We start from the raw sequence: 17,481 nt of genomic DNA, 5'->3' as shown, positions 1-17,481 counted from the left end.
TAAGAGATGGTATCTAATAGAAGGTCAACTCTTACAGAGCTGCATGGAGATGGAGATATGCTCCTTAGCTTGCCCAAATCTTGTCTCATCATCAGCTGGAGAGACCTTGTGGCTACTGCATCTCTGCATCTTCTCTGTATATTTCACCGTGGTTACAGCAGCTCCTCACTGCACAGAGACCTTTGGAAACATTGGCTTTTATCACAGCCATGTGACTGGCCCTGGGACTCGTGTCAGGCACTAGGGAAATTGCAAATAAACTAACAAGGACCACAGGTTTAAATGGCTTATCTGGCCTCATGTGGGATCTATATGGATAAGGGGTGATTCTGCAGAGTGACTTTCAACTCAGTTTGTGGACCTTTTCTCTTTATCATCCATTTCTCCACTTTATGTCCATGGACCTTTTAAGTCAGCCCATTGGTAGGCCATTGTGATCCTTCACAAAAACAAGGGGCTTTTTGTACTTTAAGGCTGTCCTCACCCTTCTCCCCTCTACAAGCATTGGAGGGAAATCAAAATACCCTGTAGTTCCACAGTCAGCTTAAGTGACTCTAATTGTATGCTGCAGTCAAAAGAGCTGGCAGCACTACCTTCTTAAACCACAGGTTTTCAACAACCCCAGTGCTTGTGCAATCATGGAATGTATTGGATAAGTAAGCTGACTGAGGCCAAACCAGTTTTCTTAAACTTGTGTTGGCTTTATGGCCCTGTTGTGACAGGTGATGGCCTTTCTGTGAGTGTGTGGGCTCCAGGGCTTATGGTGAGCAGTGGTGGGGACTGGCCTGGGACAAGAGGACAACAGCAGAGGTAGATTGGCTTGGGCTGGCACTGAAGCTGCACATGGGTTTCTGCTGTGAAGTTGTGTTTCACTCCCTATCCCCAGCAACCAGCAACCAGCTGAAGCTGGTCTCCAGCAATGCTTCCCAAAGAGACAGCACTCTGTGTTTCAACAGCCTTCCGAGCAGGCTGGATTAATTAGTCAGAGGGGCTGACATTTTCCCTGACATTAAAAAAAAAAAATTCTATACAGTTAATGTAAATGTATTAATGTGTTCTTAGTTGCTGTATAGAAAAAAAAAAAAAACACTGGAATGAATTGGTGGCAGGATTATTAATTAAATGCTTCCTCTTGAAACTTTGGCAACTATAGGCAAAGCCAGTTATCAGAGAGTGCATGTCACAAATAGGATCATCTTTTCATATGGTATTCTTCATTCTCTGATGACAGTGTGAACAGGATGCACTGGATGACTGATGGGTTTGCCCACCTGGGCCACAAAACCTCCTTCAAAATCTTCCAGTCTGAAATACAGAAGTGGAGAACAACGCCCAGTACTTTTATTTTGCTTTGCGGCTGATTCCAGACAATGTCTCTCTCCTCCAGATGGGCTGGCTATTGGCTTTTGTGGGCATTGGGGTGGAAGAGGTCATAACAGGGCTTTTTGTTGTTTCTCAGCATCACTGCTGAACTTAACTGTAATCAGGCTTTGCAGGCATGAGGGTCCACAAACAGCACAGGGGCCATCCTCATTTCACAAAACCTGACCTAAAATCCACAGGCATGAGTGAAAGACTCCTTTCAGAATCAGACCTTCAGGCATGACAGCACCCGGTGTGCTGATTAATAATTATGCAGGAAAACAGGCATCTTTTTTGGGCAAGGGTTAGGCTCCAGAGTCTTAGGAGCTTTCATTATACATTTTACTTTTGGTTCAGCAAACACATAATCTTTGCATGGGTTATTTCCCTTAGCAGACATGCATTTGTTTGGCTGATCTTACTCTGTGTGTGATTGAATACCTAATTACCATTGTTATCAGACCACCCACTGGGAGATGCTCTGTTCTGTCTTCATCACATGGGGAAATCAACTCCAGCTCGCCCGTCGTATTTCTTCCCTGAGACAGAATGGTAAGGGCAGCATTTTTTAATCCCTAAATGCACTGTAACTCTAAATTAATCACAGTTAAATTGTCATCTAATTATGTAGGAAATAGAGACTGTTAATGAAAACTTCTGGAAAAGGATATTTTACCTTAGGAAAATTACATATGTAATCTGGAATATAAACAGTGCTGCTGCCACATTGTCTGAGCAGAACTAGTTCGATAGAGTTCCAAAAATAGCCCATATGGATCTGAGACACTATTTTATGCCTAATATTAGTCCTCAAAGTGAATTGGTGCTCATCGACTACAGGGCATAGAAGATAAAATCTACTGCAGCCCTTACATGATGGCTAAACTTTCAGAAGGTGTGTTGCCCCACGGGAAATAGGGAGAGGAAAGACAATGGGACAATTTATCTGCTCAAAGCCAGCATGTGCTCAGGTACTCTGGTGCAGCACTGCCAAGAGCGTAAACCAGTGAATAAAAAGCCCCACAGGAGCACCCAGCTATGAAATGGCCCTAAACACAGCAGCTGCACCAGTTAAAGTTTTCCCAGCAGACACTAAAAACCAAACTAAACTCATTGGAGAAGTGACAACAGCCATAATTGTTTCAGGTAATAGACTGTTTCCTGAAAATGACCCAGATCAGTGGGACTGAAAACAGAGAGGACCAATTTGCTGCCTCATTATTTTGTTGGGTTTTTTCAGTTCCAAGATGGAGCAGCCTCCTTGGCATTCAGTGATGTGTCAGTAGAGGATTAAGCAAAGGATGCTGCTGATGTGGCTTCCAGTGTACAAGCAAATTTTCAGTCACTGAAGATATATTCTCTTGTGGTGCTGGTGCTCTTGTAATTTGTTTGCAGGATGCTGTGGCACGTGATGAAAAGCCTGCCCTTTGCCTTTGGTTGCTCTAATAAGGCTTTGTCTTCAGAAAGTGACTTGTAGCATTACAGCCTCAACACATGAATTTCGTGTACACAGCCAAAGATGAGTCTTCTTATTAGGCAAATACTGTTCCCTCACAAGCCCTGCCTGGCTCTTGGCAGAAGGACCCTGGGTGGTCCTGCTACCAGCACCACTCATGTCTGCTCCTACCTGCAGCCCTAACCCCTTCAGTTCCCACCTCTGGAAATTACACTTGTGCTTTGGAAATGAGCCTTTTCTAGTGGAGCTGGTGCCAAGAGGAGCACAAACAGGACAGGGAAGGGAACTCAGCCATTTCATATTTCAAAAGTGTAATTTATCTCCCAAGATCATCTAATTCTTTTCTTCATACAGTCACTGAAATGATGTACCGGTTAATTAGTTGTTTGCAGTTGTTTAGCACTTGTTTCTGGTAAGGTAAACAGGTACCTGAAATTATCATGTAGAATTTTAATATTATAAATCAGTAAGCAGAAGTAATTTTTGCTCAAATTGAAATGAGGACGTTCCTTGACAAAACAGACAGAAGCAGAAATCCACAAGGAAATGCCCTGCAAATCACCACTTAACCACAGAGCCAAAGGTCTTGTATTTTTCAGAACAAATTCTCTTTTTATCAGGCAGAGAGCTGTACAACAGGGAAGGTGTTCAGGCTCCTCATCCCAAGCACTTCCCTTTCTATCCCTCATGATAGAGAAGCTGCTCTGTCAGCATGAAAGCAGCTCCCTTTGGTTCCCCCTTGCAGAGGCAGCTCTGCCAGCCTCACTCTGAGAGACGTGCACTTTCCCTGCATTTGAAGGAGTCTTGTGCTCTTTAAATTATGCTTATTATTATCCCCAGGCCATTAACTGGATCTCCAACAATTCAGACTGGGTGGAGGTGCAGATTGCTAAAATAGCCTTCAAAGAGATAATTCATGCAAACTGAACCTGTGGAATTCATACTTTTCATTCTTTTTTTTTTAACCTATTTTTTTTTTCTGGCTATTTTGTTCTCATCTAAATCAAATATATGGAAGGGAGGTGCTATTCTCTGCAGAGACTTTCTCTTGCTTTGCCTTTCTATGCCACCTTTCACCAAGTGCTTCAGGATCTCTCTCTGAGCTTTGCAGGACTTGAATTACCAGAGCACTGGGCTTACTCACCACACCTGGGTCAGCTGGGGGGCTCTGCTATAAGCTGATGTATCCTATTTGTCTCCATCAGGGCATGAGTTTCAGCTAAAACACTAGCACTTTGTTAAATGCAAATGTCATTCTATTGTATTTATTGAGATTTTCAGTAATAGAGAAACGGAAGAAATCACATCACCATGGGACAGAAGATGACACAAGAAAAGACAGTTAGAAAAAGCTCCCTGTGCTTGACCTTGGGTTTTGATTTTTTAAAAGGCAACTGCTTAGAAGTTGCTGATAAAATGAAATGATACAATGTTAAAGGATATAAAAAATGCAATGCTCTGCATGTTCAGGCTGTTTGGGGTAAGGCTTTTTACTCACTACTCTTCATTTTGCCAACATACAACTCTCCTGCTTCATATTGCCATGACTGATGGCCTGCTGGGATCTGAGCAGGGGATCTCTAACCAGACATTTACCAGGTTTTGCACATCGTTTTCTAAGGTGGTCTAAACCGGTGCATTGCCACTGAGTTCTTAAGTCAGCTTAATCCACCCCAGCAGTGTCTAATCCATTGGCTTTCATGGCACAGTCACTGCAAAGGCCTGAGCACAGACATCTCCCCTCTCTGAGGGACTCTCTTAGTGCATGCAGCAGGATGATGGTCTCTCCTGAAATCCAATGTCATGATTCAAAGGAGTATTTCCCATGGCATTTCAGGAGATGGGGTAGGAGGAAACTCAAGACATGCAGTCCATCTGCTGCCCCAGACAGGGTCATATCCTTGGCAGTCCTAGCAGATGCTTTTCCAATGTCTTTTAAATTTCTCTCTCTACCAAATTACTACTCTGCTTCTCTGTTCCCAAAGGATGAGTTTTCTCATGCCTGACATCTTCCTGATCTAGTCCTAGCTGGGGGTACTCTGTTTTCCAGATACAGGTCAGGTGTGTGATCATCATCACTTTTCTTTCAGTGACCCTTCTCCTAGATTGAGCAACTCTCAATCTTACTTTTTTTTTGTTTTGTTTTATTTTTCTGAACCTCTGTTCTGCTCCCTGTCCAGTTGGTCCCCCTCCTTCTTGAAGTGCAGTATTGGAGCAGACATACCACCCCAGCAGACATGTTACAAAAGCAATAGGGTTAATCATCCTACCTGGAAGCTTGTGCCTTATTTCAACACCCCATTCTGCTGTTTGCCCTTTTCACAACAGCAGAGGACATCTGACTGATGTTCAGCTTCTGTCCTGAGCAGCCATTTGATTCTTTACTACAGTACTGCAACCTAAGCAGATAGTCCAGTTTGTTGAGTTTTGATTAATCTCCAAATATAAATTCTGCATTTGTCCTCATTGTATTGCATTCTGTTTTTTTTCTAGATCATTTCTCCATGTTCTGTAAATTGCTTTGAATCTAATACTGTCTACCAGAAAGCCCAGAGTGCCCTCACTTGTCATCGGCATGCTTAAAGGGTGTACTTTCTACTCCATTGCCCAAATCACTAGTGAATATAATAAGGGTGAGCTCACTGCATAATCTGGACTTGGATGGAAAATTTTGTCATGGTAAATATCCTAGAGCTGGGCCTTGCACTTCTCTCCTAGAAACTCACATCAGTATTATCTGTGCCTGGAGAAGCAGCTAAGCCAGTGCTCCCAGTACTGCTGGCTTTTGTGCAAAATCTGAGAAAAGGAGTAACCTTTTCTTCTCAAAAATACCAAGGTTCTTCTGTCCTCTTACTGAGCATTTCAGATGGAAACCTGATCCATCCCAAGAAAGGAGCTGGATTCTGCTGGACCATCCTGATGGAGGATGCAGCAGGCCTGTCCATCATCAGCTCCCCTGCTCTCTGTCTGGGGCTGCTGTTAGCTGGGGGGGCTTCCCTGTGTTCTGCCTACTTGGTTTCTATCAACTTCTTTAATAGACTAAAGACATCCACATGAAACTGTTTGATTCTGTTGATTCAACAGTTTGCAGGGAAGAAGCATTCTGTCAGAAATTATTTGATTAGCTGAAATCAACATGTCTGATTTCTTCCCAAATAAACTAGATACTGAGACAGACAATCCTAATTCAGGGATCAAATGAACCTCTCATCTCAGGCAGGGCAATTTCTTTCCTAACACACTCCCTTAGTACACATACACAGATAACCATGGCAGCAGCTGGACTGAGCTGAAGTCTCCAGGACAGCAAGGAGAAATTGCTGCCCACTTTGATAAGTAGCAGCAAAGTATTGTGTTGCCTCTACCTGATTTATTAAAAAAAATATGGATATTGATCTAGCACCAATATCCAACTGTGATGGACAAAAACTCTCTAACAGTTTAAAGTTAGAAAGTGTATGTTTATTGCGATGCCGGACAGCGCGTGGGATAGCTCCCAAATACACACCATGACTTTCAAATGATTACAGAGTCCTTTTATCCACACCAGAACTGAATACCCAAAATACAAATACATATTCATCATCTTGGTACATCCCATTCTTCGCTTCATATGCTAATCATTTCAAAAGCTATTAAGCATGCGTAGTTTGTTCCTTGAAATGGGTCGGTGGTCCCTTTCATGAGGAGGGGTCCCCAAATGAGGAAGTAAATGAAGTCTTCCTCATTTTGACCTTTCTACCTTTTCAATGCAAATATGACAAATGAACCTTGTAGAACTCCCATTCCTTGTCTTCAATTGGTTTCAGAACAGAGGAGGCCCACAATTGTCTTATGTTCCTAAAAGCTATTTGTCAGTTTCTATATTCTTCATTATAAACCCAGCTAACTAAACATTGTGCTGACAAGCAATCAATTATTAGTTAACTACTAACTCTTAACTTCATCAAGGCCTACTTAAAAAATCCCTTTATTTTAATTAACTCTAGTAAAGCTTATCTCTAACTAAAATCTTAGCTCCTCTAAAATCTCTAAATCTCTTAAAGTTTATGTTTCATACCAGCCTAGGTGGAGGACAATCTTAGAATCATTTAGGTTGGAAAAGACCTTTAAGATCATAAAGTCCAACAGTTTACCAGGCATTGCCAAGTCCATCACTAAACCACGTCCCTAAGTGACACCTATACACATAGTTTAAATACCTCCAGGGATGGTGATTCCACCACTTCCCTGGGCAGCAGTGAAGTGGTGGAACCACTTCCCTGTTCCAGTGCTTGATAACCCTTTTGGAGAAGGAATTTTTCCTAGTATCCAGTCAAAGCCTCTCCTGGCACAGCTTGAGGCCATTTCCTCTCCTATCACTTGTTACATGGGAGAAGGGGCTGACCTCCACTTCGCTACACCCTCCTTTCAGGGAATTGTAGAAACTGAGCCTCCCTTCCTCCAGTGAAACAACCCCAGCTCCCTAAGCTGCTCCTTGTTGGTGACAAGGCCTAGGCTGATACCCCCCCATACACCTTCTCCTCAAGGTGCAATCCTTGTCTGTAGAGAAACACTCAGGGATTTGTTCTATTACCTTGAACCCAAGGGGAAATTTGGATGAGTACTTTTACATGCACAGATACAGACCTCTCTTTGCCTGTGTGCACGTGTGTGAATTGATTATGATACAGATGTTGTGAATATTGTGAATCTATAATTAAGTCACTGTTATAACTGTAGAAAATCCTATGGAATCACTTTATAAATGCTACTTGGTATAGCATTTCTCCCTCGAATATCTGCTTGGGAGCAATAGTGTGGAAACTTGTGTAGATGAGATGGTGCATTTCATGGACCCCAGGAAGGCAGGAACAGAAGACTTTACATCTGAGGCCAGGTGTGTGGTTTCAGCTTTGTAAGCCAATTAAAGAGCCTTCAATATCTTCAAAAGCCTCAGAAACAAATGGAAAAGAGGGTCCCAGAATAAAGGTCATCTCTTTCTCTTTTGATATCTTTAATTCACACAAGAAAAGGAAATTTTGTACAAAATTTAACATCAACTGCCACCCTGAGGCAATTACTTGGTGAAAGAGATCCATCTGCTCTTTACTAAATCCAACTTCTTGACTCCCTGAAAGAGAGATTTTTTTACTTTTCACCTCATATCACCAACTTTTGTATAGCAATAACTCTTTCTTCAATAAAATATTCTTTATTTTTTTCAGAGTGATGAAGACGGGAGATTTTTTCATGAGATGTGCATCATTTGAAGTAATTCTTGCAGCTATCACAGCAAGGACAGGTGGTAAAGGTATTGATAAGCACAGGGAATGTGAAACAATGTGGTAGACACAAAATGCAGCCCTGCTTCAGATTGCAGATACTTCTCCTTAGCTCATGCCAGGATCCCTCAGACCCATCATTCACACCTTACAGTACAAATCAGATGGAGAATATATAATTTAACCTCATTTGGCATGGCTGTATTTCAGGATTAATGCTTCTTCCTTTGTTCCCAATACTGTGCTGTGAAAATCTCTGCCGTGGATTCATGTGCCTCGCTGCAGTGAAAACCCATCTGACTGCCCAAAGGACTCCTCTCTTCGGCTCATTAGGGCCACAAAAGTAATCCTTCTGCGGGCACATCTCCTGTTTAGCCCTTTGATGTGAGAAGTGATGAGACTGCTGCCTGTAGTGGCACCCAGTTTCAGCAGCTCAAGTAGCTGGAGAGAGAATTGCTGCCACCCACAAGACTATGTGGGACTAGATGGGACACATCCAGAACAGAAGGGCAACAGAGGTTTTCCTTTCAAAAGCCCACACCTATTTAGGGGCAGATGATGAAATAGAGATAAATGCAGTGCTTGTGGCAGCAAACACTGGCATGCTGATCTTCTGAAGTACAGTTATTCAGCCTTTAATTATCCTAGCTGTGGGAGGAGTCCCAGCTGCAGGAATGCCTCTGAGAGCTCTGCTGCTTTGCTGGGACTTCTTTGGTTCTTACCTCTGTCGTCACAAAAACGTTATATTTCAGAAGACTGAAGCAAATCTTTGCTTAGTGTTCAAAAAAAAAGTCATTTAGCTCACAGAGGTGATGCTTCGGGGTCTTAGGACATCTTTGTTGATCTGGAGCTAAATAAACAAACTCAGAAAATAAACTCTGAATTGCTTTAACTTCCCTAGCATCGGCTTGTTGAATCAGTGTGAAAACTTGCTTTGGAATGGTCAGATATGTTGTGAGAAAACCTTTTCACAGTGCCCTTATCTGCAGTGCAGGGAGCTCCCCGAGACAGCCGATCTCACCTGGAAAGAAACTGTTCTTTCAGGGAGAGCAGGAAGAGGAAGATGTGTTGATGCCTGCAGCCATACTTCCCCTCCCGCAGCAAGGTTCAGAGAAACCTGTCTGCCTTTCAGCAGTGGAGAAATGTGTGAGGAGAAAACACAAGCCATCATTACCTGCAATAGTAAACTGGTCGATAATAAAAGAAAGAGAGAAATATACCATTTGATGTTTCTGGCTAGGCCATCAGGAGGGAGTGAATTCATTCCCAAAGTGGATAAACTCTAATTCCCTGTAATTATCCTTTCTAAATATTTGAAACTCTTAATTGACAGCTATCAGTATTTGTAAGACAACATCTTCAGGGGTAAAACCTGCTGTATTTCTGAAAATCACAGATTTGTATTTTCTGTAAATCTGATTTACAGCTTACATATTTCTAACAACATAGCCACTCTGGCTGTATTTGATTTAAAAGTATAAAGCAGAGATTATGTTTCTTTTGAGAAATTTGGAACAATGCTCCCACCTTGCTCTTGCAGATGGTATAAACGTATTCTTCCTTTTCCTACTTTTTGCTGCTTCTCAAGCACAGATTTGCTTTCCCAAATCAGACACTGCTTTCCTCCATACTCTGCGCTTCTCCAGAGCGATCCTTTTACTGGAAAAGTTTTGCCTACCCTCTAGTGGGAATTTGAATTATTACACCTGCCGATCCCAGCTGCGGAAGTACAGAAGGGTGGAGTCCCTTGGGCACAGCCTGGAATTACAGCACGGCCGATTTTCGTAGTGTTTCCAGCAAAGACAATGCCCCATTCCTGTCTTTCTCTTCCCTCAGTGAGATGCAGGTTTGCATTTTGGCAAAAAGGATGGGTACTATGTTTGCCGAGATTTTGTTATGGTAGAGGGACAGATTAGTTTTTCACTGTCGTTCATTGATAAGTGTCTAGCTCTGATAAGCAAGTGTGGCTGTATTAATCATGCTGAGTCAAAGTAAGGATGGAAATTTAGAAAACGTATGATAAATCTACATCTTAATTTCATTTGCTCTTCTCCCAGTAGAAGGAAAGTTCTGAAGGCAGAGCATGGGCTGCTGGATCTGGATTTGTGTCTCCAGGGAGAGGGCCTGGCCCAGCTCTGAGGAATGATAGCTGGACCCATGTGCTCTCCCAGAGCTGGCACACATGCATGGCCAGCAGTGGTACCCTTCCCCTGGATAAAGGCAGCTGGCTAATTATGGAACCTATTTCTGACCTTTGCACCCCACAAAGAACAACCTGCCACCCTGTGGTGCCATTCCCACATTTCAGCTGGAAAGGTTTCCCTGTGTGCTGCTGATATTTTGTGTTAACTGCAAATTAGAAAATATTTGATGGAAACCTGTAAATGGGATGGACACAACTATTAATTACTGGCTCTTGGCTAAGGTCACACACAGTGGTAGCCAATGAACTTTGGTGAGCTGGTTCCCCAAAACCTTCTCTGAAAGAAAACAGGAGTGCTCCTTCCACAGATACAAAGTATGATGTTGGGGATGAAGTAGAGCCTCAGTAGTGCAGACACTGCTCTAACTCAACTTTTATTACTCAAGTGCCACCACTGAGCAATCAAGATTCCCTTGAAAATCTTTCCTTAAGCCTAAAATGCACTTTGTAAAAGCTCTGGGCTGAGGACTGATCTCTTCCCCACTTGGCTGCTAATTTGCTTTGTGACTGGAGGCAAGTCACTTAACTCCCCTGTGCTTCAGTTTCATCACCTGTAAAATAGGGATGATATATAAATATCTCAGAGCAGCTTACTAGCAGAAAGGTAATGTGAGGAAACTCCTCTAGGCAGGTGCTGCTGCCTTGTCTGTTAAGATAACTTTCTGTTGATAAAAAACATCATGAATTGAAGGGAAAAGAGAATTTCCAAAAAGATTTATGCTTGAAATTGTTGCAGAGTGCATTTGTGTGCTGCTGTCTGCTAGGTCTTCTTCATTGCTGAGGCCATAAGTGATGGGCCAGCCTGGCTCACTCAGTGGAAAATTGTCCCTTTGGGATCATTTGGGGCTGGAAATAAATCCACCCATAATGCTTTCCTGCTTTGTGCCAAGCTGCCTCCTTTTTTTGCCCAGCTTTACAGATCTCTAACCAGAGCAGAGCTGGAATTTTTACCTTGGATACCCTTTGAGGCACCTACAGAGAAGGTGTTTTCTATCCCTGCCAGCTGCAGGTCCAGGGCATCACTTTGCACAGTGGCTGGCACCATGAAAGTCCTGGAAAAATTAGAGGAGAGATGTGCTAATATCACAGGGTGTTCTCATGGTAATATCAAAATACTTTGTCACAGATCTGCCAAGAAAACACCAATTCTGCCAGATGCACAGGAATTGTCTTGAAAAGACCCTGGGATTCAGCCACTCATCTTGTGCCATTCAGGAGCAAATGGGAACCCCAAAGGTTTTAGAGAACTGTTAGAAGGAACAAAATCAATTTCCTAATCGCTTTTCCAGAAAGCTGATGGGTCTTAAGCAACTGAATGTATCTTAAGCTGGATGTAGTGAAGGGAAAGATGGAGTAACCTGCTATCGGGTTTGCTGGCTTGGGAAGCAGCAATGATGCTGGAATTGCAACTGTATTTTAAAAAGCACATGAAGGAAGATTTCTCCAGGAACTATATTTTCTTGCTTGCTTTATTAGCATTTGGTATGGCATTAGACATCAGTATGCAAAGTTGCATTTCTTTCTGCTTCACCTTATCTTCTTGCATTATTTTACAAAATAGAAGGAAATTCATAAAGTAATTTGAAAATTATACTTTTCGTTTGTTCAATAAACAAACACAGAAACTCACTCAGAATTTTTGTTTTTCCTTTATGAGTGGAGAGCATCATTGGTACTACAGCTTCCAGGCAACCATCTCTCTTTAGGTTCAGAAATCAGTGGTATCAACCATTTTGGAGAGTAAAGAAACCAAGGAGTAATCTTAGAAGATAACACACTTTATAATTCAAGTGCCTTTTAAGGTTCTAGCAAGGATGAATCAAACAAACTGTGCATTATACTTGCCTGCAGCAGCTCTGAAAAATCATGTTTCCTCTGTGCATTTAAAAAATCAGCATTTCAGCTTAAAATTTAGTTTTGAAGAGATATGCAGCTTGATTTACCAGCTTTAATTGTCTCCTTCTTTTCTCTGAAGTACACCTCTGACTAAAGCAGGAATGCAATTTTTTCTCCTGCTTTAGGAGGCATCCAACTCACTCTGCCCTCTACCACAGCACTCTGTAGGCTAGGGCATCAAGTCAGAAAGACACCTTAGTCAGAACTACTGCTCTTTTCCAGGTACTATTTAAAAGACAGGCCTTGAAATACATTTTCTTTAGTATAAATGGGTGTTCCCCCTTCTTGACTCAATTTTGAGTCAAGAAGGCATTTACATTACAGTGGCATCAGCTGGCACTGTTGAATGCCTCTACTGTCACAAAACATAAAGGAACACACCAAGTATTTTCCTTTACATCTCTACTCCTTTTCTGCTGTCAGGGAAAAGCAAACTGAGTTCAGAGCTGGTAGGACTTGAACTGTGATGTGCTCAGAAAAAGTTGTTTGCTGCTTTAAAGTTGAGGTTCACTCAACCTGCATTTTCACAGCAGAAAATCTTGGCAGATGGAAGCAGTCATTCAAGGTTCATTTTGCCCACTTAGCCTTATCAGCAAAATGGCAGCAGCTATGTGGGGTCTAAATGACTCAGTGGTGAGCCTGGCACTGCCCTGCACTACATGTGGTGGATCATGGCTCTGTGCAGTGTTACAGCTGCTGCAGCAGCACCCCATATATATATATATATATATATATGCAATTACATCAGGACAAAATGGAAGCCTTCTGTCACAGCAATATCCAACACAGACATTGTCAAAAGTAGACCATTTTCAAGCTGTTTTTCCAAGCTTTTAACCTTTCTCTCCACTAGCTCTTTACCCAGCTATTCATTTTGATGCTACATGCAGTCTTCTACACAACTCTCTCCTTAGGTGTTCTGCAGAGCAGCCAGATTAGTACAGATTTTGTGAATTCTCTTTTATGCAGAACATTACTGTCAGTATTTTTTGCTCTCTGGGAGGTTTGAATATGAGGAAGGCCTTTTTGCTTTCATTTCTTTTGGGAACACATGAACTGGGGAGAAAAGAAAAAAAAAAAAAATTGTTGATTGCCTACCTGGACAAACAGAGGTAGAAAATACCTCTGCTGCAATCTGTGACAGTACATGAGTCACTGTGAGGAATAAGGTTTGACTTGTCTACAGAAACAGTTGGCAGCTCCCAAGTTTCACCTTTAATGTCATCAGAGTTGACATTCCCTTGAGAGGTTTGCCTTGCAGAGTTATTCTCTTAGTCCCTCTGCAGTCCCAGGCAGAGAGCAGCCTGCTGGTAGGTGCTTGAGCTGATGTGTCTGTCCTTGCAGACAAACCTACCAGAGACTTCTGATAGAAGCCTGCTCACTGGAGCATAGCTATGGTGTGAATTAGCCTGCAATAGTGTAGTAATTTATGTAGCTATATTGTCACACTGTGTACAGAGCCTGAGAAGTGTCTCCTATTTACTGCAATTGAAGCACTTATCCTTGTTTCAGCAGTAAACTTAACAGCAGCTAAAAATAGAAGCTATCGAGCTTCACAGTAAGCAAAAGGAATGAGTTGCATGAGATAATGATCTCTCAGTCCTGCAGAGCACCTGAGCAGTCCTTGAATCCTTTAAAAGTGTCTGTGTTAAGGTTGATCTTTTCTCCTTTTCCAGACCCAGCCATGCTACTGGGAGACATGACTGCCCTTCTCCTGGAGGTTTTTTCCCCACCAGTGAACTACAGCTCCAGGACCATCCTCTAATCTACTTTGGCACTTTAAATTTAGCTAGTTTAGCCCAAACTAAATTAGGAGACATGGTGGGTGTGCAGGTGAGGTAAGAAGAGGGCAACCAAACAACATCTTTATTAAGGAGAGAGAGGAGGGGACAAAAAGGTAGCCCCTCTCCAAGTCACTGAAACTGTGAGACTGTCATTCTTGCTGTTAGAGATGGAAAGTCTTGAACACTTCAATTTCACAATTTTTACCTTCATATTGAACCTATTTTTAAAAAAACCACATATTTTTACCTTTATATTGAACATGTAGTTATACTGAAGAGCTTCTGCTTGTGTGTGATAAGCTCGTCTTGGGCTTGAGAGGGAAGAGCTTCTGAGAACAAGAATTAAAAATGCTCTGACAGAGCAAAAAAGATAATTTTTAATCCACTCCTTCAGATATATATGTGTAAGTGGTAGACACATCTTGTTCTTTCAATGATGTGGAAGAAGAAGAGAATTTGTGCAGTGTGTTTGTATTTTTTACCCAGCTTGGAGGGTTGGGATGTTATGAATCTATGTCAGAAAATATTTATATTGTGTGAATCACCTGGTGTTGTGTAATTTTTTTGGTTGAATTAACAATGCATATGTGAAACCAGGTAGCTTGACCATGATTGATCACTGTCTACTGGCAACCTGTAAAATTTGGCCTTTGACAACAGTGCATAAGAGAAATTAAACTAGAAAACATGTCAAAAGGTCAGTGGCAGTGCTTCTGAAAGACGTATCTGATGGATGGTCCTTTAATAAAGTATTTTAAATATCCACAAGGCATCATAAATACTATTTTTCATTTATACTTCTGCTCTTTTTGCCACAGCAGACACTGTCAGCCCACTGAAACTGTCAGCTCCTGTCCAGCCTATGATTCACAGTAACCACAAATCTTTCTCTGCAAAACTGCTACCCAAATGATGGTTTCTTTTTTTTTTCCTCCATTTGCTTGCACAATTCATCATTTCCACTTAAACATAGAAGTTTGTACCTGTCACTGTTTAGTAGCAGCCAGTGTCTCTGCAGATCATAGCTGTAATTTGTCAGCTCAATTTTGTCCTCTCAGCTTCAAGTAAATATGCAAATATAAGAACCATACTTTATTTCATCATCCAATTTGACAATGAAAACACTAAATACTCCTGAACCCAGGACAGACTGGTCAAATCCCCACTCTGTGGCTCCCCCTACTCTGATAGTAAATCACTAATATCTTGAGTTTGAGCATGAACTCTGGAACTATCAAAAGTAGTTTCATCCAGACTGTTTCCTTAGCTTACACACAAGAGAGTCATCTCAGATAGTCAAACTTATTCTGGAGTCAAGATGTGTGACATCATTCATGTATAACCTATTCATTTGTTGCAGTAGGAAATCAGAATGATCTGGGATTATACACACCTGATAGATTCATACAGGCTGGTACTCATCTATAATCATCTTCTGTAGACTAATATGATTTAATTCATTTTTCTCCATTTTCATATATATATATATATATATATATATATATATAGCCTTGTAGTCATCATGTATGTCCTCCTCTCCTGTTCTTCCAATCCTCCCCTAGGCCAACTCTGAGATTTCTCCATCAAATTGCTCAGTGCCCTGTGATGAAGTTCATTGAACTTCCATCCAATCTGAAAATATCTGATTTATCTAGGAGCATTCTAGGTGTGCAATTCAGTGGTTTCAGCAACCGTGACAATATCTGCTGTGTTTTACTTAGGGTGTAATAAACAAAGCACTACATCAGTTTTAACACTGAAATCAATGGAAGTTGTTCTTATGTCCAGACTAAGCTCTCCATGTTTCTGTAATCAATAGCAAGGCCCAGAGCTAAAGAACGCTGGGTTTCCCAAATGTCTTTGGGAACAGTCTGGCTGGATGGTTTTAAATTTCGCCTTCAAGCTGGCTTACAGTCTTGTCTTTTCCCTCCTCTTTCTTTGGTTGCTAGGAGAGGTGTATATAAACCTGCTTCCAAGACAGCTTTTTGACAAGTCCTCTGCTGCAGGGAGAAGGCAAAGTCAGCTGCAATTCTTGCTTTCATACCAACACAACTATCTTTGCAGGAGCTTAGAGCACCAAAGCCATCCCGGGCTTGCTGGAATTTACCTCACAACTTTAATGTGATTTCTGACTTCGTCATGCAGTTTTTGCTCCTGGATTACTTGATCCTGGATGTATTTGCTCCACTTACACCTTGAAGGAGAGAGCATGGCTTGCTGGAAGTTGTCTCCCACCATGACATAAAGCCATAGGTTGCCATATGTGTTGAATGGAGCCAGTGGCCAAGAGACACAGTAGGCAGAGTGGATTTATTCTCCATGTGACAGCAGACTGGACACAACTGTAGTTGACCTGAGCTGTTGCCTAAGATTGGAAGAAAAACGTTCCAAACAATATTAGAATTGATAACATGAAGAGCAGTCTTTTAATGAAAGATTTAATTAAAAGATTGCTGTTTATGTTATCAGTTCTAATATTGTTTGGAACGTTTTTCTTCCAATCTTGGGCAACAGAGCCACCCAAAAGACATGGAAGGGGAGGAAACACACATAGAAGACCAGCAAGAGGACAAAAGCAAATCTTAGAGCCTTTTGTTTGTAGCAAGCCCATGTGTGGGGCCAGTAGCCAAGGGGCAAATGATGAGCACATGGCACAGAGTCACCCTCAGCAAGGGCAAGAAGAAGGCCAGGCTGTGCAGCAGCCACCTGATTGTGCCTAGGTTTTCAGAGCTGGTGAGGCTGAGGCATGAGGACCTTATGTTTTGTGTCCTTTTTGAAGAGATCAAGAAATTGACAGGGCTGACAGCTTCCAGTGCCAGCAACCAAATGGTTGTGCAAGCCACCGCTGTCCACTGCTTCCTCTGGATGTGGAAGAACTTCATCGTGTCAACCATCACCGTGTAGCAGAAGGCACTGAAGCAGGTGAGGAAGAGGACGCTGCTGAACAATTTGAAGTGGAAGCTAAAGCAGATGAACTTGCACATGAATTCACCAAAACCTGAGTGTTCACAGTAGCACAGTAGTCCATCAGGAAAGGAAGGCCAGTAGGGTAGAGCAGGTCTGTGAGTGCCAGGTTCAGCCTGATTATGGTGCTGCTCTTTCAAGGTCTCATCTTGAAGCTGTAAACACAAATGACAGTGAAATTTCCTGGGAAGCCCACCAGGAAGATCATGCTATACATAATGTGGAGGAACAAAGTCTTCAGACCAACTTCCACACAATGCATTTGGGAAAATCACTTTCAGTGTCTTGCTGGCTGATGGAGTTGGCTAAGTTGCCATTTGTTCGGTTCATTTTTTCTCCTTCGCTGTTAAGGAGGAAAGAAATGTTTAGTGTTCACTGACAGATAAGACTCCTCACATCTCCTTAAAAACAACTTTCCTTTCAGCTGCTCATCAATGCTCCTATTAAAGTGACTTTTATGAATAAGAAAAGACCTTGCTGGGTTGATAAGAATTGATATTGATCTAGAAGCTTTTTATCATATCTGTATAGATCAAATTTTATTTTAAAATG

General features: G+C 41.9%; 1 pseudogene; it reads right to left on the bottom strand.

Annotated features, from left to right (window-relative positions):
- Window positions 1-16,422: 16,422 nt before the first annotated feature.
- LOC128803127 (2-oxoglutarate receptor 1-like) lies at window positions 16,423-17,191 on the bottom strand (annotated as a pseudogene).
- Window positions 17,192-17,481: the final 290 nt, after the last annotated feature.

Source organism: Vidua macroura, chromosome 2, assembly GCF_024509145.1.
Source record: "Vidua macroura isolate BioBank_ID:100142 chromosome 2, ASM2450914v1, whole genome shotgun sequence".
Taxonomy (NCBI): Eukaryota; Metazoa; Chordata; class Aves; order Passeriformes; family Viduidae; genus Vidua; species Vidua macroura.
Note: the sequence above shows the minus strand (reverse complement) of the source record. Positions and strands in the feature narration are given on the sequence as shown.